Source organism: Geotrypetes seraphini, chromosome 6, assembly GCF_902459505.1.
Source record: "Geotrypetes seraphini chromosome 6, aGeoSer1.1, whole genome shotgun sequence".
Classification (NCBI taxonomy): domain Eukaryota; kingdom Metazoa; phylum Chordata; class Amphibia; order Gymnophiona; family Dermophiidae; genus Geotrypetes; species Geotrypetes seraphini.
The window spans coordinates 193,681,596-193,706,667 of NC_047089.1; positions in this window are offsets into that span (position 1 = coordinate 193,681,596).

A 25,072-nucleotide genomic window follows, 5' to 3' on the forward strand; every position below is an offset into this window, starting at 1 on the left:
ATGGGTGACGGCACCGACGGAGCCCCGGTACGGACAATTTTAGAGTGATTGCACTCTAAGAACTTTAGAAAGTTCTAGCTAGGCCGCACCGCGCGTGCGCGAGTGCCTTCCCGCCCGACAGAGGCGTGCGGTCCCCAGTTTCTTAGTTTCCGCGGAGCTAAGAAGACCCGTGTTTCCAACGGCTGTTAGACTCTCTTTTTCGCCTTCCCACTCGCGTAATTTTTCTCGTGAATTTATTCACTTTTTCTTCTTTTGTTATTTTCCTAAAAAAAAAAAAAAAAAAAAAAAACAAAAGTCTATTTTTCGACTTTTTTCAGTCGGCCCCAGCGGGGCCTGTTGGCACCATCGAAGCCTCGGGCTTCGATTTTGCTACTGCCGTTTTTCCCTTCATGCCCCCTTCTCCGGGTTTTAAGAAGTGTCAGTGGTGTGCACGCCCTATTTCTTTATCCGACCCGCACAAGTGGTGCCTTCAGTGTTTGGGTCCGGACCATAGGGCAGAAACGTGCACTCGCTGTAGTTCTCTTCAAAAGAGAACTTTGAAGAACCGCCAAATTCAACAGCGGATTCTTTTCGGTACCGCTATGGAAGTTCCACCAGCGTCGACTCCAGCGACTTCCTCCAAATTGGCACCGGTGGTTTCGAAACCGCAAGAGGTCTCTTCTGTGTCGCACCCTTCAGGTAAGCCGGCTAAGAAGCCATCCCCTTCTGTTCTCGGCCCGCCAGTCGAACAAGCAGTGAGCCAAGTCCTGCAGACTGCGCGCCGGCCCCGCAAACGCTCCGCTCCCATAGAAGTCACTGCCTCTTCATCGGCATCGACTTCGCCTGAGCGTCGAGCGGCACTGCAGGTACCGAGCAAGAAAATAGCGGTACCGGTGCCATCGGGACCGTCTCTGGATGAGCGTATAGCATCCATCCTTCAGATCCAGCTTAAGGAGCAATTACAACACCTGCTCCCGGCTCTGCTAACTCCGAACCTTCCGGTGTCGGTATCCACTGAGCCTGCGGTACCGATAGTCGACCAGCCTATGTTATCGGCATCGACGTTATCAGCACCGCTTAAATCTGCCTCTTCTATTTCTATGCCTGTCTTATCGGCGGAGCCTAAGTCTCTTCGACGTATGGCTCACTCGGCCTCTGATCCGGTACCGCTTACCGACGCCCGTCCCGTTTTACAGTCACCGGGTACGGTGTCGATGCGTTCAGGCAAATCGGTACGCAAAACAAGGCGTACCGAATCCTCTACCCCTTTGTCTCAGGGCCATCTCCCATCGGTACGGGACCCTGATTTATGGGATGACTCTGATGATCCCCTTGGTACCGAGGAGGATTTTTCATTGGATGAGGCTGACCCATCGGTGCAGGATCCTGCTAGTAAGCCGGAGCACTCTTCCTTCACCAAATTTCTTAGGGAAATGTCAGACACCCTTTCTCTTCCCTTGGAATCTGATTCTAAGAAGTCAAAAGCATTCTTGGAGGCTTTGGACTTTGAACAACCTCCCAAAGAATTTTTAAAGTTACCCCTTCATGATATATTAAGGGAAACTTTTTATAAAAATTTGGAAACTCCTCTCACAATTCCAGGAGCTCCAAAGAAGTTAGAATCACTTTATAAAGTTATTCCTATCCCAGGGTTTGACAAACCTCAGCTTCCACATGAGTCTTTGCTGGTGGAGTCAACCCTCAAAAAATCTGCAGGCTCTAGTGTATATGCCTCTGTCCCTCCTGGCAGAGAAGGCAAGGCCATGGATAAATTTGGTAAACGACTTTACCAAAATACTATGTTGGCCAACCGTTCAGGTAACTATGCGTTTCACTTTTCCTTTTACCTGAAACATCTTACCCAGCAGATGGCCACTTTTCAGAAATATATTCCTGACCGCAAGCTTTCTGCTTTTCAACAATGCACTGCCAGTCTCTTGCAACTCAGGAAGTTTATGGTCCGTTCCATCTATGACACTTTTGAACTGACCTCTCGAGCTACTGCTATGGCTGTAGTGATGAGACGATTGGCGTGGCTTCGCGTCTCAGACCTTGATGTGAACCACCAGGACCGCCTTGCCAATGCTCCCTGCCTGGGTGATGAGCTGTTTGGTGAATCTCTGGATACCACCACTCAGAAGCTTTCTGCTCATGAGACGAGGTGGGATACTTTATTGAAAAACAAAAAGAAACCTCCTCCTCCTCCTTGTCCTTTCAGGCAGCAGATGTCCTATCAGAGGCGTTTTTCTGCTTGGCCGATTCAGCCTCATTCTCCTCAGCCTCGGAGGCAAAGGCAGCAACAACAACAGGCTCGTCAACAACAGCCGCCTGCCATGAAGCCTGTTGCTCAGCCTAAACCGACTCAGCCCTTTTGACTCGCTTCTCCAGGGCATTGCCAGTCTTCCTCCCTCATGTCCTCTTCCGCAACCTATAGGAGGTCGACTAAACATCTTTCTATCTCGATGGGAAGTGATCACCACCGACCAGTGGGTGCTATCTATCATAGCCCATGGCTACTCCCTCAATTTTCAGACTCCTCCGCCGTTAGGCCTGCCAAAAGAGTCTGCTTCCAACAAGTCTCAGTCCCTCCTTCTATCTCAAGAGGTTCAATCCCTCCTTCTTCTCAATGCCATCGAAGAAGTTCCTCAAGATCAGAGAGGTCAGGGATTTTACTCCCGGTACTTTCTAGTTCCCAAAAAGACCGGAGACCTCAGACCTATATTAGATACCAGAGATCTCAACAAATGCTTGGTCAAGGAGAAGTTCAAAATGCTCTCTCTTGCCACCCTCTACCCTCTCATCTCTCAGGACGACTGGCTATGCTCCCTCGATCTGAAAGAGGCTTACACACATATTCCTATCCATTTGGCGTCCAGGCAATATCTACGCTTTCTCATCAATCAAAACCATTATCAGTACAAGGTGCTACCCTTCGGTCTGGCCTCCTCTCCCAGGGTATTCACCAAGTGCCTGATTGTAGTAGCGGCCTATCTCCGCTCTCACAATTTTCAGGTTTTCCCTTACTTGGACGACTGGTTGATCAAGGCTCATTCTCCTCAGGCGGTTCTGCTGGCCACCAACCAGACCATTCACTTCCTTCGACTGTTGGGTTTTGAAATCAATCTACCCAAGTCGCACCTTATTCCAACCCAGCGACTTCAATTCTTTGGAGCCATTCTGGACACTGTTCTGATGCGGGCATTTCTTCCATCCAACCGCCTTCAGACCATCCTTCATCTCTGTCGACAGGTGTTTCAACAGATTACCATTTCTGCGAATCACATGATGGTGCTATTGGGGCACATGGCTTCGACAGTACATGTCACCCCCTTCGCACGTCTCCACCTGCGTACTCCTCAATGGACCTTAGCGAACCAATGGTCACAGGCGACGGATCCTTGTTCGCAACACATATCTGTGACCTCGTCTCTTCGACAGTCACTTCTTTGGTGGTTGACATCTTCAAATCTATCCAGAGGTCTGCTGTTCCATCTACCTCCGCATCAACTAGTCATCACCACAGATTCCTCCCCCTACGCCTGGGGAGCTCACTTGAACGAGTTCCGAACTCAGGGGTTTTGGACTGCCCAGGAAAAGAAACACCACATCAATTTCCTGGAACTCCGAGCGATGTTTTATGCCTTCAAGGCGTTTCAACATCTTCTCTTTCCTCAAGTACTACTCATTTGCACAGACAATCAAGTTGCAATGTACTACATCAACAAACAGGGAGGAACGGGCTCTCGCCTGTTGTGTCAGGAAGCCCAACGGATTTGGTCTTGGGCGACAGCTCGTCACTTATTCCTGAAGGCTGTCTACATTCAAGGGGAACAGAATTCCTTAGCGGACAATCTCAGCAGAATTCTCCAACCTCACGAATGGACTCTCGATCCCTCGACTCTTCAGTCCATTTTCGCTCAATGGGGCACTCCTCAAGGGGACCTTTTTGCAGCTCCCCACAACCATCAGCTGCCCCTGTTTTGCTCCAGACTCTACTCTCCTCACCGTCTGGCGCCCGATGCATTTCTCCTGGATTGGACCAGTCTCTTCCTCTATGCATTTCCCCCTCTACCGCTCATGCTGCGGACATTGTTCAAGCTCAAGAGGGAACGAGCCACCATGATTCTCATCGCTCCACGGTGGCCCAGGCAACATTGGTTCTCCCTTCTACTTCAACTCAGTTCCAGGGAACCCATACCTCTTCCACTGTTTCCTTCTCTGCTTACTCAGCATCAACAGTCCCTTCTGCATCCCAACCTGCAGTCTCTGCACCTGACAGCTTGGTTTCTCTCGGGCTGACTTCGGCTCCTTCTCTCCTTTCTCAGCCTGTCCGTTCTATCATTGATGCTTCCAGGAAACCGGCCACTCTTCAGTGTTATCAACAGAAGTGGTCTCGGTTTTCTTCCTGGTGCCTCTTACATCACCATAATCCCATGTCTCTAGCAGTGGGACTGGTGTTGGACTATCTTCTTTCCTTGTCTGACTCTGGCCTTAAATCTACTTCTATCAGAGTTCATCTTAGTGCCATTGCTGCTTTTCATGAGCCGGTTCATGGAAAACCCCTCTCGGCTCATCCTTTAGTTTCTAGATTTATGAGGGGCCTTTTCAATGTGAAACCACCTCTCAAGCCCCCTCCTGTGGTTTGGGGTCTCAATGTGGTTCTTTCCGCTTTAATGAAGCCTCCTTTTGAACCTTTGGCCACAGCACATTTCAAATTTCTCACTTGGAAAGTGGTCTTCCTCATAGCTCTCACTTCTGCCAGGAGGGTCAGTGAGTTGCATGCACTAGTGGCTGATCCACCTTTCACTGTTTTTCACCATGATAAGGTGGTACTATGTACACATCCAAAGTTTCTCCCTAAGGTTGTGTCTGACTTTCATCTTAATCAGTCCATCGTCCTACCTGTTTTTTTTCCAAAGCCTCATTCTCATCCAGGTGAACAGGCTTTGCATACCTTGGACTGTAAACGTGCTCTGGCTTACTATCTTGAACGCACCAAACCTCACAGATCATCTCCTCAACTGTTTTTGTCATTTGATCCTAACAAGTTGGGTCATCCTGTATCTAAACGCACCCTATCCAATTGGCTTGCTGCTTGCGTTTCATTTTGTTATGCTCAGTCGGGCCTGACACTGGAAGGTTCTGTCACGAGCCACAAGGTTAGAGCTATGGCAGCGTCTGTAGCTTTCCTCCGTTCAACTTCCATTGAGGAAATCTGCAAGGCTGCTACTTGGTCCTCAGTTCATACTTTCACATTGCATTATTGTCTGGATGCATTCTCCAGACAGGATGGACACTTCGGCCAATCTGTTTTACAAAATTTGTTTTCTTAATGGCCAACCTTCCCTCCATCCCTATTTTGTTAGCTTGGAGGTCACCCATCAGTCAAGAATATGCTGCCTGCTTGTCCTGGGATAAAGCACAGTTACTTACCGTAACAGGTATTATCCAGGGACAGCAGGCAGATATTCTTGCGTCCCACCCACCTCCCCGGGTTGGCTTCTTAGCTAGCTTATCTTAACTGGGGACCGCGCGCCTCTGTCGGGCGGGAAGGCACTCGCGCACGCGCGGTGCGGCCTAGCTAGAACTTTCTAAAGTTCTTAGAGTGCAATCACTCTAAAATTGTCCGTACCGGGGCTCCGTCGGTGCCGTCACCCATCAGTCAAGAATATCTGCCTGCTGTCCCTGGATAACACCTGTTACGGTAAGTAACTGTGCTATTTAGTAGTTCGGCTTTATCGGAGTCCAATTCTACATAATTCCCGTCTGGTTTCCTAAGGTGCACTATCCCATCTGTGTTCCTTTTTCTGTCACTAATATACCTGAAGAAGGATTTATCCCCCTTTTTAATGTTCTTTGTTAGATTCTCTTCCATCCGGAGTTTGGCCTCTCTGACTGCTGTTTTGACAACTCTAGACTTGGCCAGATAGTCTTCTTTAGTCTCTCGTTTTCCTGATTGTTTGCAGGAGATAAATGCTCTTTTCTTCTTTTTTACGAGGTCCGAGATCTCCGCAGAGAACCACTGAGGTTTATTGTTTCTCTGCCATTTACTTACTGTTTTTATATAAAGGTTGGTTGCTTTATGTAGGGTAGATTTCAGAGTTGACCACATTACCTGTACAATATCTGTTGTGGCCTGGTTTTGCAGCGCCCGATACAAGAAATCTCGCATTGTTTTGAAGTTAGTGCCCTTAAAGTTGAGGACCTTTGTGGATGTGTTTGATCTAGTGAAACCTTTCCTGAGGTGAAACCATACCATGTTGTGGTCACTGGAGGCCAACGTATCGCCTACCGAAACCTCTGTGACACTATCTCTGTTGATGAGTACTAGGTCCAGTATCGCCTGATCCCTAGTGGGCTCCAAATTTTGCAAGGTTGCAAATGCCTTCTGAACCGTTTTGCTGATTTGAAGTTGCACGGTGCAGCAGTTTTAGGTTGGGTTGTAAGGGATATGTGATGGAGTTTATTTCTAGGTTTGTTATGGTTGGGGTTTTGTTTCTTTCTAGAAGTAGAATTTGATTTTGTCTTGGTTCAGTTTTAATTTGTGGTCTCTCATCCATTTTGACCCTGTTTCTAGTGCAATGTGTAGTTTGTTCGTTGTGTTGAAGGTGGGCTATAAGTGGTATATAAATACTAAAAATAAATAAATAAAATAAAATTATCAATTTGGGCTGGAAATAAGATTGGCTATTTTACCACAACTTGTGCCAGAAACTGTAGAAAACTGTAAAGAAATAGCAGCGATAACCACAAAAAAAATATGAGGCCTCTGAGCTTATCAAGGCAAGCTTAGTGCTGCAGCCACCCGTCCATCTGTCCCCCCAAAGACTACAGGCAGGAGGGATGCTCAGTCCCTCCTGCTGGAACATCCTGCCCCCCCCCCAGCAAAGATTGCCAGCAGAAGGGATGTCCAATCCCTCCTGATGGAAACCCCCTCCCCTGATAAAACAGCATATACAGCAGTTTAGATGAATAACATCAGCCTATGCAAAAACACACTAGATGTGCTGTCTACGTATTTCTTCCAAAGTAATATGTGATCTATACCAATTTGAGATTCAAAAAGCTTGTTTGCATTGGGCTACATATAGATTTGCAATGGATGGTGCCATGGTTGCACCCATAGCAGTCCCTTTTATCTGCTGATAAAATGTGTCATGAAAACAGAAAAAACTCTTGGTCAAAGCGATGGTAGCCTCTTTGAATCGCAATTCAACAATTCAGCTGGTATCTTAGGGAGTTTGTTGTCCTTGCTGAGAGCTTTTCTGGTACCTCTATCAATTCCTTTTGTAGGATATTAATTTATCCCAGGACAAGCAGACAGCATATTCTCACATATGGATGATGTCATCCACTGAGCCCTGGTACAGACAACTTTAAAAGTGCATAGCCACTTTAAGAAATTAAGAAAGTTCACAAACTGCCCACACAGCGCATGCCTCTTCGTTTTCTTCAGCCATTGAATTCAATTTTGCTGAAGCGGTTTTCCTGTCAGTGTCCCAGCTGCTCACCAGTTTTAAGAATCGTTGGAGGTGCCAAAGGCAAATTTCCATCACTATCCCACATAGCTGGTGCGTACAGTGCCTTGGTCCTGAACACCGTGTTGAGTCCCATGAGGGATGGCCTAAGGCACTGTTCTTCAAACGCCGGTCCGCAGAAAATTTCTGCCGGTTCACGCAGGGCCGGCGAGATTGAGTCGGCGGTTAAATTTCCTGCCGACTGCTGGCAGCAGGCTTTTGATTGGCATGACCACCTCCTCAGGGAGTAGCACCTGGACAGGGCATCTCCGCAGAGCCCTCACAGACTGCTTTACAGTCACAGTCACAACTCTTCTTCCGAAGAGCCCAGCTTCAGGAAAGCACAACCACGGTGCCGCCATGCTTTCTCGGCAATGAGCTCTGACGTCAGGAGCTGATCCCATGCGGTTGTGGACGATGACGTCAGTCGACGAGACTAGCTACCATGTTGTGTGTGGCACCAGAAAACGACTACATTACACAAAGGGAGCCCTAGAAAACGTGAAATACAATTGCCGTTAATGAAGGTCACGCAAGACTAGCAGCTAAACCGGGCTTTGACTTTTGAGCCCGTCGCTCATTGGCTGCTGGTGGCAGGCTTCTGATTGGCTACTTTTGTGTTCCATCCTTTCCTTAATCCTGTTGCACCAGGATTTTGTGGTTACTGCTGGGTTTCAGGTAAGTTTGTGGCAGAACAGAAATGTTAGTCCCCCCCTTCCTATTTTTCTGTTTTAGTGCTTCCTGTTCAATTACTTTGGTACTAACTGAAGGGGCTCTATAGCACTGTTGTTCAACCGCCGGTCCGCAAACCGGTGCCGGTCCACAGACTCATGAAAGCAGGGTAAAGACCATCCGTTATTATGGCCTTCACCAAATGACCTCACTACAACTCAATTTGCTGGTATAAGTAATATATAGTTTATTAATAATCAGTAACAGTTTACAAGAACAAGTCTTTCAGCATATAGAGCCAACAGATCAATATACATCAAGCAAGCTTGAGTATACCTAGGTATATGTCCTCATTGAGTCATCAAAAGCCTGTCCTTTTATACATTTTTGACAGCCTGAGACCACATGTTATCCCAGGCAGCATATTCTCACTGATGAGTGACAGCACCGACGGAACCCCGGAACGGACATTTCAGAGTGAATTGCACTCTAAGAACTTAGAAAGTTCTGGCTAGCACGCACCTTGCATGTGTGAGTGCCCTCCCGCCCGACGTAGGCGCACGGTCCCTCAGTTTCTTAGTTTCCGCAGAGCTAAGAAGTCGTGCTTCAACATCTGTTGAACTTTTTTGGCTGCCTTCCCGCTCGCGAAGGCATTTTTTTCTTGACCTTTTGTCACTTTTCGATTTTCTATTATTTTTCTATTCTTTATAAAAAAACAAACAAAAAAAATTGTGTTTTTTCGCGTTCTCGCAGCTGCGGCCCGATGGGGTCTGTTGCTATGATTCAGGCCTCAACTTTCAATTTTGCTGAGGCCATGTTTCCATTCATGTCCCGTCCACAATCGGGTTTCAAAAAGTGCCAACGGTGTGCTCGCCCTATTTCCCTCGCGGATCCACATCGCTGGTGCCTCCAGTGTTTGGGTCCAGACCACAGGGCTGATTCCTGCACCCGTTGTTCTTCTCTTCAGAAGAGGACCCTCAAGAACCGTCAAATTCAGCAGCGGTTATTGTTCGGGTCCGGTATGGAGGGAGATTCGACACCGGCTCCAACGTCAACGTCCACGCCGAAATTGGCGTATCAGTTGACACCGCAGGAATCTACTTCGGTGTCGCAGCCAGTAGGTAAGCCAGCTAAGAAGCCTTCCCCTACCCCTACGGGCCCTCAGATCGCTTAAGCAGTGAGCCAAGTTCTGCAGACCTTGAGGCGTCCCATGAAATGCTCGGCTCCCAATGAGGTGAGTGCCTCGCCATCGGCCTCCTCATCTCCGGAGCGCAGAGCAGCACCAAAGGTACCGGTGAAAAAGCAAGAGGTACCGGTGTAATCTCTGGAGGACAAAATTGCAGCAATAATGCGAGCCCAATTATCGAAGCAGTTACAATTCCTACTCCCTGTCTTGGCGACACCAGCTCCCCCGGTGCCGGTCTGGTCTGAGCCTTTGTTATCGGCATCGACTCTTATGGCACTGGTTCGCTCTGACTATTGGGTGCCGACGCCGACCCTTTCGGCTCCGGTGCAGTCTGAGCCTGTATCCTTGGCACCAACCTTTGCAAAACCGGCTTCTACGGTTGTTCCGCCTCAGCAAAGGGCTTTTTCGGTGCCACCTGCCCAGGGGTCGATGTCGGAGACAGTTCGACATCGTTCTTCTGCCCATACCTCCCCTGACACGATATCGGTCAGATTGGGGAAATCGGTACGGAAGATCAAGCATATTGAGTCCTCGACTCCGGGTTCTCGGGGTCGTTTACGACAGGTGCGGGACTCGGATCTCTGGGAAGATTCCGAAGAGCCTCTTGTGACAGATGAGGTTTCTTCTGATGAAGTTCTTTCTTCTCAAGAGCCTGTTCCTAAACCAGAATAGACTTCTTTTTCAAAGTTTTTGAGGGAAATGTCAGAGACACTTTCTATCCCTCTAGAATCTGATTCAAAAAAAATCTAAAGCATTTTAGATGCATTGGATTTTGATCAGCCCCCTAAGGAGTTCCTTAAGCTCTCCCTTCATATTTTACGGGAGACTTTTAATAAAAATCTTGAAACTCCTTTGACCTCCTTTGACCTGTTGCTCCTCGTAAGCTTGACGCCCTTTATAGAGTAATTTCTATTCCAGGCTTTGACAAGCCTCAGCTTCCTCATGAGTCCCTCCTGGTGGAGTCTACTCTGAAGAAGTCTGCAAGGGCCATTGTATATGCTTCTGTTCATTCTGGCAGAGAGGGTAATACAATGGATCGATTTGGCAAGCGTTTATATTAAAATGTCATGCTTGCTAACCAGTCTGGCAATTATGCTTCATAAAAACATAAGAATTGCCACTGCTGGGTCAGACCAGTGGTCCATCGCGCCCAGCAGTCTGCTCACACGGCGGCCCCCAGGTCAAAGACCAATGCCCCAACCGAGACCAGCCTTACCTGCGTTCGTTCCAGTTCAGCAGGAACTTGTCCAACCTTGTCTTGAATCCCTGGAGGGTGGTTTCCCCTATACCATATTCCAAAAGAGCATTCCAGTTCTCTACCACTTTCTGGGTGAAGAAGAACTTCCTTACATTTTAACTTTAGAGAGTGCCCTCTCGTTCTCTCTACCTTGGAGAGGGTGAACAACCTGTCTTTATCTACTAAGTCTATTCCTTTCATTATCTTGAATGTTTCGATCATGTCCCCTCTCAGTCTCCTCTTTTCAACGGAGAATATGCCCAGCTTCTCTAATCTCTCACTGTACGGCAACTCCTCAAACCCCTTATCCATTTTAGTCGCTCTTCTCTGGACCCTTTCGAGTAGTACTGTGTTCTTCTTCATGTATGGCGACCAGTGCTGGACGCAGTACTCCAGGTGAGGAAGCACCATTGCCCGGTACAGCGGCATGATAACCTTCTCCGACCTGTTCGTGATCCCCTTCTTAATCATTCCTAGCATTCTGTTTTCCCTTTTCGCCGCCACCACACATTGCACAGACGGCTTCATCGACTCGTCGACCAGTAATCCCAAGTCCCTTTCCTGGGGGGTCTCTCCAAGTACTGCCCCGGACACCTTATATTCATGGATGGGATTTCTGATACCGACATGCATTACCTTAAACTTATCTATGTTGAACCTCATTTGCCATGTCGCTGCCCATTTCTTGAGCATGGTTATGTCACGTTGCAGATCTTCACAATCCCCCTATGTCTTCACTACTCTGAATAACTTTGTATTGTCCGCAAATTTAATCACCTCACTTGTACCCATTTCTAGATCATTTATGAATATGTTGAAGAGCACGGGTCCAAGCACCGAGCCTTGCGGTACCCTACTGGTGACGTTCTTCCAGTCTGAATATTGTCCATTTTTCCTTTTATCTCAAGCACTTAGTTCAGCAAGTGTCTGCCCTACAGAAGTATTTTCCTGAGCGCAAGGTACCTCTTCTACAACAGTATACTTACAGTGTGTTACAACTGTGAAAATTTTTGGTACGCTCAATTTATGACACCTTTGATTTTACATCTCAAGCTATTGCCATGGCTGTGACTATGAGGCGCTTAGCTTGGCTTCAAGTATCTGAGCTGGATGTTAACCACCAAGATCTCCTAGCCAATGCTCCTTGTCTTGGCGATAAACTTTTTGAAGAATCCTTAGATACCACTACCCAAAAGTTATCGGCTCATGAAACTAGGTGGGATACTTTGATTGAAAACAAGAAGAAGCCTCCACCTGCTCGCCCTTTCAGACCACAGTCTTCATATCAGTGGCGTTTTACTGCTTGACCCCTGCAGACCTCTCAGCCTCAACCTCAACCTCGTAGACAAAGACAGCAACGTAAGCAGCAACAGCAGAACAAGCAAGCTGTGCAACCCAAAACTGCACAGTCTATTTGACATTTTTCTACGGGGCATAGCCAGTCTTCTCATTTCTAAACCTTGCCCTCAGCCCATCGGGGGTTGTCTTCAGTTGTTCATCAATCGGGAACTCATCACCTCAGACCTTTGGGTCCTCAATATCATTCGTCAGGGTTACTCTCTCAATTTTCAGACTCTTCCACCAGACAGTCATTCAAGATAGTCTGCTTTGAACCCTGCACAGTCCTCCCTTCTTCTGCAGGAGGTGCAATCCCTTCTGCTGAATACCATCGAGGAAGTTCATCTAGATCAGCAGGGCCGGAGATTCTACTCCCGTTACTTCTTGGTTCCAAAGAAGACCGGAGGACTGAGACCCATCTTGGATCTCAGAGATCTCAACAAATTTCTGGTGAAGGAGAAGTTCAGGATGTTGTCTCTTGCGCTTCTTTATCCTCTTCTCAATCAGAACGACTGGCTATGCTCCATAGATCCCAAGGAAGCCTACACACATATACCTATTCATCCGGCTTCCAGGAAATACTTCAGGTTTCAGATCAATCATTGTCATTACCAATACAAGGTACTCCTCTTCGGTCTGGCATCTTCTCCCAGAGTATTCACAAAGTACCTGATTCTAGTGACCACATCTTTCTGTTCACATGGCCTCCATTCACACGGCCTGGTTGATCATGGCTTCTTCATCTCAGGAAGTGGTCCATGCAACATCTCAGACCATTTCTTTTCTTCAACTTCTGGGATTCGAAGTCAACTTCCCCAAATCGCATCTCATTCCAACTCAGCATCTTCAGTTCATTGGGGCAATCCTGGTCACCACTCTCATCAAACAGAAAGCCTACTCACCTACCTCAAAATGCTATCCTACCAAATATGCAACCCCCAACCCACTCATGAAAAAGGCCATCAACTAGATATTGCTGCATTCATGACCCAACAACCTCAAACACCTGAAATCCACATCTCAAACGGATCCTGGATCCCCTCCTTCTGGTCAGATCATTATAAATACACCTTCAACATCAACTGGGCTCAATGCAATTACAAACACAAACCCCACAAATCCCCCATCAAAACCCGTCCAAAAATCGAACCAATCACTTTCTGGGACAAAGCAGATCCAGCAATCAAATCCATAGACCCCAAAGAATTCACACTACAATGGCAAACATTAAGCGAAACAATCCTAATTAAGCTAGCGCCAATAAAAGCAAAACACAAAATCTGCAGACAATCAGACAATTGATTCAATGCTGAACTGCTCCAACTCAAAAGGCACTGTAGTCAAATGGAAAGAAACTGGGAAAAAAAGAACCAAGAACAACTCAAAATAGCATGGAGAAGTCTAATCAAACAATACAAGACCAAACTCAAGGAAAAAAGAAAAGATTACTACTCCAAGCTGGTAGGCACGGAATCCATAGACTCAAAAAAACTTTTCAATCTAGTAAAAAACCTCACCAACACCAAACCTTACCTAGCAGCACAAGGAAAGCACCCCCCAACAGCCACTCAACTCGCAGACCACTCCAAAAACAACATTACAACAATCAGGTCTATCTTCAATAACACACACCCCCTCCTCGACGAGATAACAACAAATCCCCCAATAGGAGAAGCCATTGCTGCAGACATGACCTGGACCGAATTCCCTGCAGTAAACTGGACAGACATGAATCGACTCTACAAAAAATAGTCATGCATCATGCAACCTGAACTACTGTCCCGCGTATCTAATAACTAACGCCACCCCCAAATTCAGGGCCAGCATCATGCAATGGATCCAAATTATACTCACTGAAGGTCAATTCCCGCAGCATCTAGGAGAAATCAAATCACTCCAATTGTGAAGGACCACAAAGGCCTTATAGATAACCCCGCTAACTATAGACCCATCGCCTCAATACCAATATATGTCAAACTTATAGAAGGACTAGTTGCACAATTCCTCACAAATTACCTGGAAGACCACAATCTTATCCACCCCTCTCAATCGGGATTCAGTTCCAACCACAGCACGGAGACTTTACTAATAACCCTATTAGACACAGCCCGACAGCACCTCAGCAAAGGCAGAAGGATGCTGATAATTCAATTCGATCTATCTGCAGCATTCGATCTGGTTGACCACACCATCCTACTACAGACACTAGAAGCCATAGGGATTTCAGACAGGGTATACAATTGGTTCCAAGGATTCCTTAAATCCAGATCTTATAGAGTAAAGTCAAACAATCTTAAATCAGAACCATGGTCCAACCCCTGTGGAGTTCCTCAAGGATCACCACTCTCACCTACTCTCTTCAACCTCTTCTTATCCTCCCTTGGGTCTACCCTAGACAATCTGAATGTAACTTCATTTAGCTACGCTGACTACATCATCATACTCTTACACTTCTACAGAAAAAATTGGAAAAAACCCTTCAAGCAGTGGAAAATGGATGGCAGATCACAAATTGAAGCTGAACACTGACAAAACAAAATTTCTACTGCTAGAAAAGGATAAGAACCCCTCCATCACAGAACTAGAAATACATTTTATTTTATTTTATTTCTTGTATACCGCTATACCGTGAGGTTCAAAGCGGTTTACAGTAAAGATGCATTAAAGATACAAATAAAATAAAAATAAGTAAGATAGGTACTTGGAAGTTCTCTAACTGTCCCAAAGGCTCACAATCTAGCTAAAGTACCTGAGAAAAACAATTATTAAAATGGTAAAGAAAGAAAAAAATAGAGACAAGGTATTAACATCCCACCAAGTATTCAGTGAATAAATTAAATTAGGATTACAATACATAGGAAATTATTTCTGGTTACATTACATAGAAGTATATCTGGTTACCTTACATTACATAAAAATTACATTACATAGGAAGTTACATTACATAGGAAATTACAATACATAGGAAATTATTTCTGGTTACGTTACATAGAGAATTATCTAGTTTTCTAACGATGTTTGGTAGATGGATTTCATAGGAGATGTTAGGAGTCAGGTTGATTGTTTGGGTTACTGGTTACTATTTGGGACGATGAGACGAAAGTACCAGGGAGTGGACTATATTTGGGAAGAATATAGAGGGGCTATGAGGAAGGGGAGTTTAAGTAGATTGAATATATTTTTTGAAAAGGAGAGTTTTGATTTCTTTACGGAATGCTTTGATATCAAATGTTGTGGTTAACAATTTGGAGATGTATGGCTCAAGTTTTGCTGCTTGCGTTGCTAGCAGGCTATCATATAGGTTTTTGCGCTGAGTGCCTTTGAGTGATGGATAGGAGAATGGGGTCTGTGATCTCCTTGTTCTGGTTGGAAGGATATGAATTAAGCGATTGTTTAGATAGGCTGGAGCCATACCGTAGATTACTTTGAAGAGTACACAGTATAGTTTGAATTGAATTCTAGCTTGAATCGGTAACCAATGTGAGTCTAGGTATGCATTGGCGATGTGATCAAATTTACAGAGAGAATAGATTAGTCTGGGAGCTGTGTTCTGAACGGTCTGTAGTTGTTTGATCATGTTAGTGGGGCATGGTAGATAGAGGATATTACAGTAGTCTACTAGACCTAGTACAACGAATTGAACTATAATCCTATATTGTTCTTTGTCAAAGAATTTTCTGATTTTTCTTAGATTGTGCATTGTGAAGAATGCTTTTTGGGTAATTTTGTTAATTTGAATCTGCATAGTGCAGCATCTGTCTATCCACACTCCCAGAATTTTGAGTGAAATCTGTATAGGGTATTTAGTTGCTTTGATTTCCAAGTCTTTTATGGATGGATTTTTGTCCGATTCTAGCATTAGAAATTTGGTTTTGTCCGCGTTTAGCTTCAATTTGTGGGTGCTCATCCATTTTTCTACTTCCTCTAATATTATTTCCAGGTGCCCTAGTGAGGTGAGGTCTTGGGTATCGTAGTGGAAGAGAATGGTTATGTCGTCAGCATAGCTGAAAGATGTTACATTTAGATTGTCTAAGGTGGTACCGAGGGATGATATGAAGAGATTAAATAGAATGGGTGATAGTGGAGACCCCTGAGGCACTCCGCACGGGTTTAAACACTTCCAAATACCCTATACAATCTACGTTAAAACTCCTAGGAGTAACAATAGACAGATGCTGCACAATGCAGGCCCAAATCAACAAGACCACCCAGAAAGCATTTCTAACCATGTTCAATATTAAGAAAAAATCAGAAAATTCTTCGACAAAGAGCAATGTAGGCTAGTAGTCCAATCCATAGTACTAGGTCTATTGGACTACTGCAACATACTCTATCTGCCTTGCCCTGCAACAATGATAAAACAACTACAGACAATCCAAAACTCTGCACTCAGATTAATCTATTCGCTAAGAAAATTTGACCACGTCACCACGGCCTACCTAGACTCATACTGGTTACCAATACAAGCACGAATTCAATTCAAATTATACTGTCTATTATTCAAAGCAATAAATGGCACAGCCCCTAATTACCTAAACAATCACCTGTACCAAAACCTCACCACTAGGCAAAGAAGAACTAAGACCCCTTTTACCTACCCCCCACTCAAAGGCACTTAGCACAAGAAGATGTTTGACAGTCTGCTGGCGACGCATGCAGCGAAACTGGACCACACCATCTCCAACCTGCTGATAACAACAAACGACTACAAATATTTTCGCAAAGAAATCAAAACCCACCTATTCAAAAAATTTATACAGACGGCTTAACCCTAACCTGGACCCCCCTCAGCGCAACTCCCCCTTCCTCCCCCCTTCACCAGTTCCCTTCTCTTCAAAGCCTCAAGCATGTCAACTGCTTCCCTAACTGTATATATACTGGATCTGCACTATTTCCTATTTGTACAGCATCTTTTTTTTTTTTTTTTGTATATAATATTTCTTTATTGGGCAAAGACAACAAAACACATTACAACGCAAAACAAATACACATTTGCAATACCAAAATAAGGACACATCTGGAAAACCCACAAATGCAGGTGAGCATAAGTCCACAAATGCCCAATACAGTGTTTTACAATAACCATCAACAACCCCCCATCAAGGACCCCAAACAGCCCATCCCCCCCAACCCCCTCCCCTCCCCAACCCAAACCCACATGGTGGACAAGCAATCTAAAGGAGAAAGAAGAAAAAGACAAAGAAAAGAAGAAAGATAAAGAAGAAAAGATACCGTGGTAAAATTCAGATCATACAGTGCGCCAGGGGAAGCAGCATACGATCCCCCATATACAGCACCATTATTCTTGTAACTTCACTTGGAAATGTCCAGAATTCTCTACTGTAATTATCCTGGAAATGTCCAGCTGTCTCTTTTGTAATCCGCCCAGAACTGCAAGGTTGAGGCGGAATAGAAATCAGTAATGTAATGTAATGTAATGTAAAGCATTCCTCTCACCGGATCGTCTTCAGACTCTCATCCGTCTCTGTCAGCATGAGCTTCCACTTCAAACCATCTCTGCCAGACACATGATGGTTCTTCTAGGCCACATGACTTCCATTGTTCATGTCACACCATTGGCAAGACCGGGGAAGCACTGGACGTGGTGTATTTGGACTTCAGTAAAGCATTTGATAGCGTCCCACACCGAAGGTTATTGAACAAGCTGAAATCAATGGGCTTGGGAGACACTCTAACTAAATGGGTTGGGGACTGGCTGAGCGGTAGAGTACAGAGGGTGGTGGTGAACGGTACCCCATCAGAAGCGTCGGACGTGCTCAGTGGAGTACCGCCGGGCTCAGTCTTGGGCCCGATTTTATTCAACTTATTCATAAGAGATATGACGCAAGGGCTTAGGGGAAAGGTATCACTGTTCGCCGATGACGCCAAAATTTGCAACATTGTAGGCAACAGCTTATTACCTGACAATATGACACAGGACTTACTGCTGCTGGAAAGATGGTCAACGACTTGGCAGTTGGGCTTCAATGCTAAAAAATGCAAGGTAATGCACCTGGGTAAGAGAAACCCGCGCAGAACTTATGCACTAAATGGAGAGACCTTGGTTAGGACCAAGGAAGAACGTGATCTAGGAGTGATTATTAGTGATGACATGAAGGCTGCCAATCAAGTGGAGAAGGCTTCCTCCAGGGCAAGACAAATGATGGGTTGTATCCGCAGAGGTTTTGTCAGCAGGAGACCTGAAGTCATTATGCCATTGTACAGATCCATGGTGAGGCCTCACTTGGAGTACTGTGTTCAATTCTGGAGACCACACTACCGTAAAGACATGCTGAGGATCGAGTCGGTTCAGCGAATGGCCACCAGGATGGTCTCGGGGCTAAAGGATCTAACGTATGAAGAAAGACTAAAGAAGTTGCGACTGTACTCACTTGAGGAACGAAGAGAAAGGGGAGACATGATTGAAACGTTTAAGTACATCACGGGTCGCATTGAGTCGGAAGATGATATCTTCTGTCTTATGGGTCCCTCGACCACCAGAGGGCATCCGCTGATCAGAGGAGGGAAGTTTCAAGGAGACTCCAGAAAGTACTTCTTCACCGAAAGAGTGGTGGATCAGTGGAACAAACTCCCACTGCAGGTTGTTGAAGCCAGCAGCGTGAAGGATTTTAAGAGTAAATCGGATGCTCATGTGGGATCTTTAAGGGAGTAAATTCGGGAGCGAATACTTTGGAATGGGCAGACTTGGTGGGCTATAGCCCTTTTCTGCCACTATGTTTCTATGTTTCTATGACTCCATCTGTGTACTCCTCAGACTTTGTTTAAGGAATGGGAAAGGTCAAAATGGATGAAAACTGGAATAAGCACAAACAACATCAACGCAGGTGCCATAAGGCGGTAAAAGGGGCCAAAAGAGACTACAAGGAAAAAATAGCCAAGGAGGCAAAAAACTTCAAGCCATTCTTTTGATATATTAAGGGGAAACGACCTACGAAGGAAGCGGTGGGACCGCTAGATGACCAAGGAATAAAGGGAACGCTAAAGGAAGACAAAGTAATCACTGACCAACTGAACACATTTTTTGCATCTGTATTTACCGAAGAAGATATACACAGCATACCGGAACCCATCAGGCTATATGCTGGAAGCGAAAAAGGGAAACTGACAGGGTTAACAGTCAGTCTAGAAGAGGTATGCAGGCAGATAGATAGGCTTAAGAGCGATAAATCCCCGGGACCAGATGGTATCCATCCACGGGTCATCAAGGAACTGAAAGGGACTATAGCTGAACTGCTTCAACTAATAGCCAATCTGTAGATCAAATCGAGAAAGATTCCAGAGGACTGGAAGGTGGCAAATGTTACGCCGATCTTCAAAAAAGGTTTGAGGGAAGACCCGGGAAACTACTGACCGGTGAGTCTGACATTGGTACCCGGAAAAATGGTAGAGGTGCTGATAAAGGACTGAATCATTGATAACCTTGACAGACACGGTCTGATGAGGGCCAGCCAGCACAGTTTCAGCAAAGGCAGATCTTGTTTGACAAACTTCCTGCACTTCGAGGGAGTAAACAAGCAGATAGACAAGGGCGACCCAGTCGACATTGTATATCTGGATTTCCAGAAGGCGTTTGACAAGGTTCCGCATGAACGACTACTTCGGAAAATTGCAAGTTATGGAATTGAGGATAAAAACTGGCTGGAGCATAGGAAACAGAGAGTGGTGATAAATGGACATTATTCAGACTGAAAGAGCATCACCAGTGGGGTGACGCAGGGCTCGGTGCATGGACCTGTGCTCTTCAACATCTTTATAAATGATCTGGACATAGGTATGACGAGCAAGGTGATTAAATTTGTGGACGATACGAAGTTATTTAGAGTAGTGAAGATGCAGGGGGATTGTGAAGATTTGCAACGTGACGTAATCAGGTTCGAGGAATGGGCATCAACATGGCAGATGAGGCTCAACGTGGATAAGTGTAAAGTGATGCATGTCGGTAACAAAAATCTCATGCACGAATACAGGATGTCCGGGGCAGTACTTGGAGAGACCTCCCAGGATAGAGACTTGGGAGTTCTGATCGATAAGTCGATGATGCCGTCCACGCAATCTGCAGTGGCAATGAAAAGGGCGAACAGAATGCTAGGAATGATAAAGAAGGGGATCACAAACAGATCGGAGAAGGTTATCATGCCGCTGTACCGCGCCATAGTGTGTCCTCACCTGGAGTACTTCGTCCAGCACTGGTCACCGTACATGAAGAAGGACACGGTACTACTCGAAAGGGTCCAAAGAAGAGCAACTAAGATGGTTAAGGGGCTGGAGGAGCTGCCGTACAGCGAAAGATTAGAGAAACTGGACCTCTTCTCCCTCGAGCAGAGGAGATTGAGAGGGGACATGATCAAATCATTCGAGGTACTGAAGGGTATAGACTTAGTAGATAAGGACAGGTTGTTCACCCTCTCCAAGGTGGGGAGAACGAGGGGGCACTTTTAAAATTGAAAGAGGATAGATTCCATATGAATGTAATAAAGTTCTTCACCCAGAGTGGTGGAAAACTGGAACACTGTTCCGGAGTCTGTCATAGGGGAAAACACCCTCCAGGGATTCAAGACAAAGTTAGACAAGTTTCTGCTGAACCGGAACGTACAAAGGTAGGGCTAGTCTCAGTTAGGGCACTGGTCTTTGACCCGAGGGCCGCTGCATGAGCGGACTGCTGGGCACAATGGACCACTGGTCTGACCCAGCAGCGGCAATTCTTATATTCTTATGACTCTGGCTTCTCAGTGGTCTCAGGCGACGGATCGTCTTTCACAGCACATATCTGTGACATTGTCTCTTCTGCAGTCGATTCAGTGGTGGTTGACCTCCAATCTTTCAAGAGATCTTCTTTTTAACTTGCCTGCTCATCACAAAATCATCACGACAGATGCGTCTCCATATGTATGGGGAGCACATATAGTCAATCTGCAGACTCAGGGTCTTTGGACTGCCAGGGAATGAAAATTTCACATCAATTTCCTGGAACTCAGAGCGATGTTTTATGTCCTCAAGGCGTTTCAACATCTTATCTGTCCTCAAGTCCTCCTCCTTTACACGGACAATCAAGTTGCAATGTACTACATCAACAAGCAAGGCGGCAAGCAAGGTGTCAGTAGGCCCAAACAATTTGGACTTGGGCGACAGCTCGCAATATGTTCTTCAAGGCTGTCTACATTCAAGGAGAGAAGAATTCAATAGCAGACAACCTCAGCAGAATCCTTCAACCTCACGAATGGAGTCTCGACTCTATAATTCTCCAGTCCATATTTGCTCAATGGGTCACTCCACAGGTGGACTAATTTGCAGCCCCTCACAATCACCAGTTGCCCCAGTTTTGCTCCAGCCTTTACTCTCCTCTCCGTCTGGCAGCAGATGCTTTTCTTCTGGTTTGGACAGGTCGGTTTCTATATGCCTTCCCTCCACTTCCTCTCATGTTGAGAACTCTGTTGATGCTCAAGAGAGAAGCAGCCAACATGATTCTCATTGCTCCACTGTGGCCCAGACAACATTGGTTTTCCCTTCTATTTCAACTCAGTTCCAGGGAAACCATACTTCTGCCAATATTTCCTACTCTGCTTACTCAGAATCAGGAATCGCTTCTACATCCCAACCTGCAGTCTCTACATCTGACAGCTTGGTTTCTCTTGGGCTGAGTTCCTCTCAATTTATCCTCTCTCAGCCTGTCCATCAAAGTATTGATGCCTCCAGAAAACCAGCCACACAGCAATGTTACCAAAAAAAGTGGACTCGGTTTTCTTCCTGGTGTCTTCTTCATCATCATGATCCAAGTTCCTAGGCTGTGGAATTGGTGTTGGATTATCTCCTTTTTCTGTCTGACTCTGGACTTTAATCTACATCCATTACAGTCCATCTCAGTGCTATTACTGCTTATCATGAACCAGTGCAAGGAAAACCTCTTATTGCTCATCCTTTGGTATCCAGATTCATGAAGGGGCTTTTCAGTGTGAAATCACCTCTCAAGTCTCCGCCTGTCATCTGGGACCTTAATGTGGTTCTTTCCAGTTTGATGAAGCCACCGTTTGAATCAATGGCTACAGCTCATCTCAAGTTTCTTACCTGGAAATTGGTCTTCCTTATTGCTCTCACCTGTCAGGAGGGTCAGTGAGTTACAAGCACTAGTAGCAGATCCATCTTTCACAGTTTTCCATCATGCACACACATCCAAAATTTCTTCCAAAAGTTGTCTTTGACTTTCATCTCAATCAGTCGATTGTCTTACCAGTTTTTTCCCTAAGCCTCATTCTCATCCTGGAGAAGCAGCCTTGCATACTTTGGACTGTAAACAAGCTTTGGCTTACTATCTTGATCGCACTAAGCCTCGCAGAACTTCTCCCCAACTCAACTCATTTGATCCAAACAAGTTGGGGCATCCTGTTTCCAAGAGAACGATGTCTAACTGGCTTGCCGCCTGCATCTCGTTCTGCTATGCTCAGACTGGACAGGCACTAGAGAGCTGTGTCATAGCCCATAAAGTTAGAGCTATGGCAGCTTCTGTGGTTTTCCTCAGATCTACTCCTATTGAGGAAATCTGTAACTCTGCCACCTGGTCCTCAGTTCATCCCTTCACTACTCACTACTGTCTGGAGTCTTTCTCCAGGTGGGATGGGCACATCGGCCAATCTGTATTACAACATTTATTTTCCTAATGGCCAACCTTCCCACCATCCCATTCTGTTAGCTTGGAGGTCACCCATCAGTGAGAATATGCTGCCTGCTTGTCCTGGGATAAAGCACAGTAACTTACTGTAACAGGTGTTACCCAAGGACAGCAGGCAGATATTCTTACAACCCATCTTCCTCCCCAAGTTGGCTTCTTAGCTGGCTTATCTTAACTGAGGGACCGCGCGCTGAGCATGGGGAATTAAACGCCAGCGCACTCATTAAGCTGCAGTTGCCAATTAAGCTACTAGTTTTTACTCAAGGTGTGCAAAAATAACAAAAACATGGATATGACGCATAATGCAAGGTTTATCAAAAATAATTATTTATTTATTGCTTTTATTTTTCCATCATGGAACTCAAAAGACTAGTTGCTTTAGCGGGAGGTCGTTATAGTTGCCAAAATGCTGGCCTTCTGATAACGAACTCAACCCGATACTTCAAAGTTCCCCATTATATACCTTTAGTCCAGTGTGACATCATTGGCCGCCAGCCAATCAAACTAACAAAAAAAAAAATAAAAAGTTTCAAAAATCATATTTGTTTGTTTACATTCATTTCTGAATATGCATTAACATTTTATAACATATCCAATATTCTTTTTGTCCTTTTCAAAAAGGTATATTAAGAGAACCTGCATTTGTTAAAAAAGTGCTGAGAAATTCTCAGCTTTCCCTGTCAGTACAATAAAGGAGAAAAAAGGGCTGTTTCTCCCCTTCTCTCTGAGCTGACAACTTCAAATTTCACTGTCATACAGATTCAGAAGCCTTCCTATGCTGGAGACTGCTGCAGTGTCTGACTCTAATTATTTCCAGATGTTGCTTTAGGATTTTTCCTTAGTGTTTCTTATATAAAACATTTCACTTTAAGTACAAATTCTTTCACATATCCATTCATACTTGGGGCCCCTTCATTCAGCTATTCATACCATGTATTTCATTCATATTTAATGCATGTTATATCTCAGGTTGGGATACGTAATCTAATATGCTCTTCCTAACCAGCCTAAGGCACATCTGGTATCAATTAGAACCACGAGGCTAGAAGCAGGAAAAACCTGAACAAAGACTAGGGATATAGGCTGAACACAAAATGGAGTTCACTGCCTCAAGATGGAGTTCATGTATATTCTGATTTCCTTTATGATCTAGCTTAATAGCAAAGTACATAAAAATAATATTATTATGCTTTTCCTTAATATTAATCTGTAGTGTGTTTTTCTGGCCTTGGCTACATCCATATTCAGATTTTTATTCACCAACTTTTCGTACGCTTCTATTGGGCTTGGCCTTAACTAACACATATGCTTGTATCTGACTAGAGTTACCCAGAATCATACGAAAAGCAGCGCTTTTATAGAAAAACTCCACAAAATACTGCACTATCATGTCCTGATGTCCATTCCATTACCGTCCCATAGACATCACCCCCTACTGACCACGAGCCACTACTGCTCAATCCACTCTTAAATAACATGTAAGTTTATGCATGTGATATTCACACCTGGGCCGCTCATGGTTTTATCTTTGGCTCTCAGGGGGGTTTCTTTGGGTACTGCCCTTATGGATCAGTGTGTGTCTGTGCAAGTATATTCTTTTAATGCCAATTAAACAGGAAGGACTGCACAAAAGTCAGAAAAATATACTACCTAGGTCTACAAAGGCAGGTGCCTTGAAGATCTTACCCAAAGCATACTTGAATTCTCTAGTGAGAATACAAGCAAATCCCATCCACTATCCTAGATAAAACCCATTCAAGTAATTTATGTAAGTTGCTGGCTAAGCTACACCATACAAGAAACTTACCATTCCAGTGGCAGGCATATAGGTAGTGTCTGTTCTAGTCCAAGTGCAATAGCCCTAGAGCAGAGCAGAGACTAAACTTGCGTCTGTTCTTTTATTCATAGAGGTATCAATGAAACTCCAGTACTTTTGAGGTATAAAGGTCAGAAAATGTAAACAAAGTATAACTAAGAGAAAAATAGAACCTTAGATATATATTAAATATATCTAAATACCTAGATTTCCCTAAAATAAGAGAACTTTAGTGTTACCTAACTTAGAATTGGTCCCTATGCTCAGACGTGTTATGCATAGTAACCTAGAATTAAATCAACAAGGTGTAAAATAATGCAGAGTGCTAAGAAAACCCAAATATATGCTTAATATGTAAATTTAACCCATGTGCAGATAATGCACTCAGTGAATGCACACTAGATATAATTTTTCTTTTTCTGTGTGTGGTGCAAAAACACATTTCTCTAATTTAAATTATATCATTAAAATGACTAATAATATCAGCAGTTAAATCCAATTAAACGACATTGTTGCAATGTGTGACAGCTTAGAATCTGCCACTGTACATGGAATAAGGGAATATGAAATAAAATTTAAAATACAGGATAACCAAAATATTTTCTGAGAACAATGCATGAGGACAATGATAAAGAAAATCAAT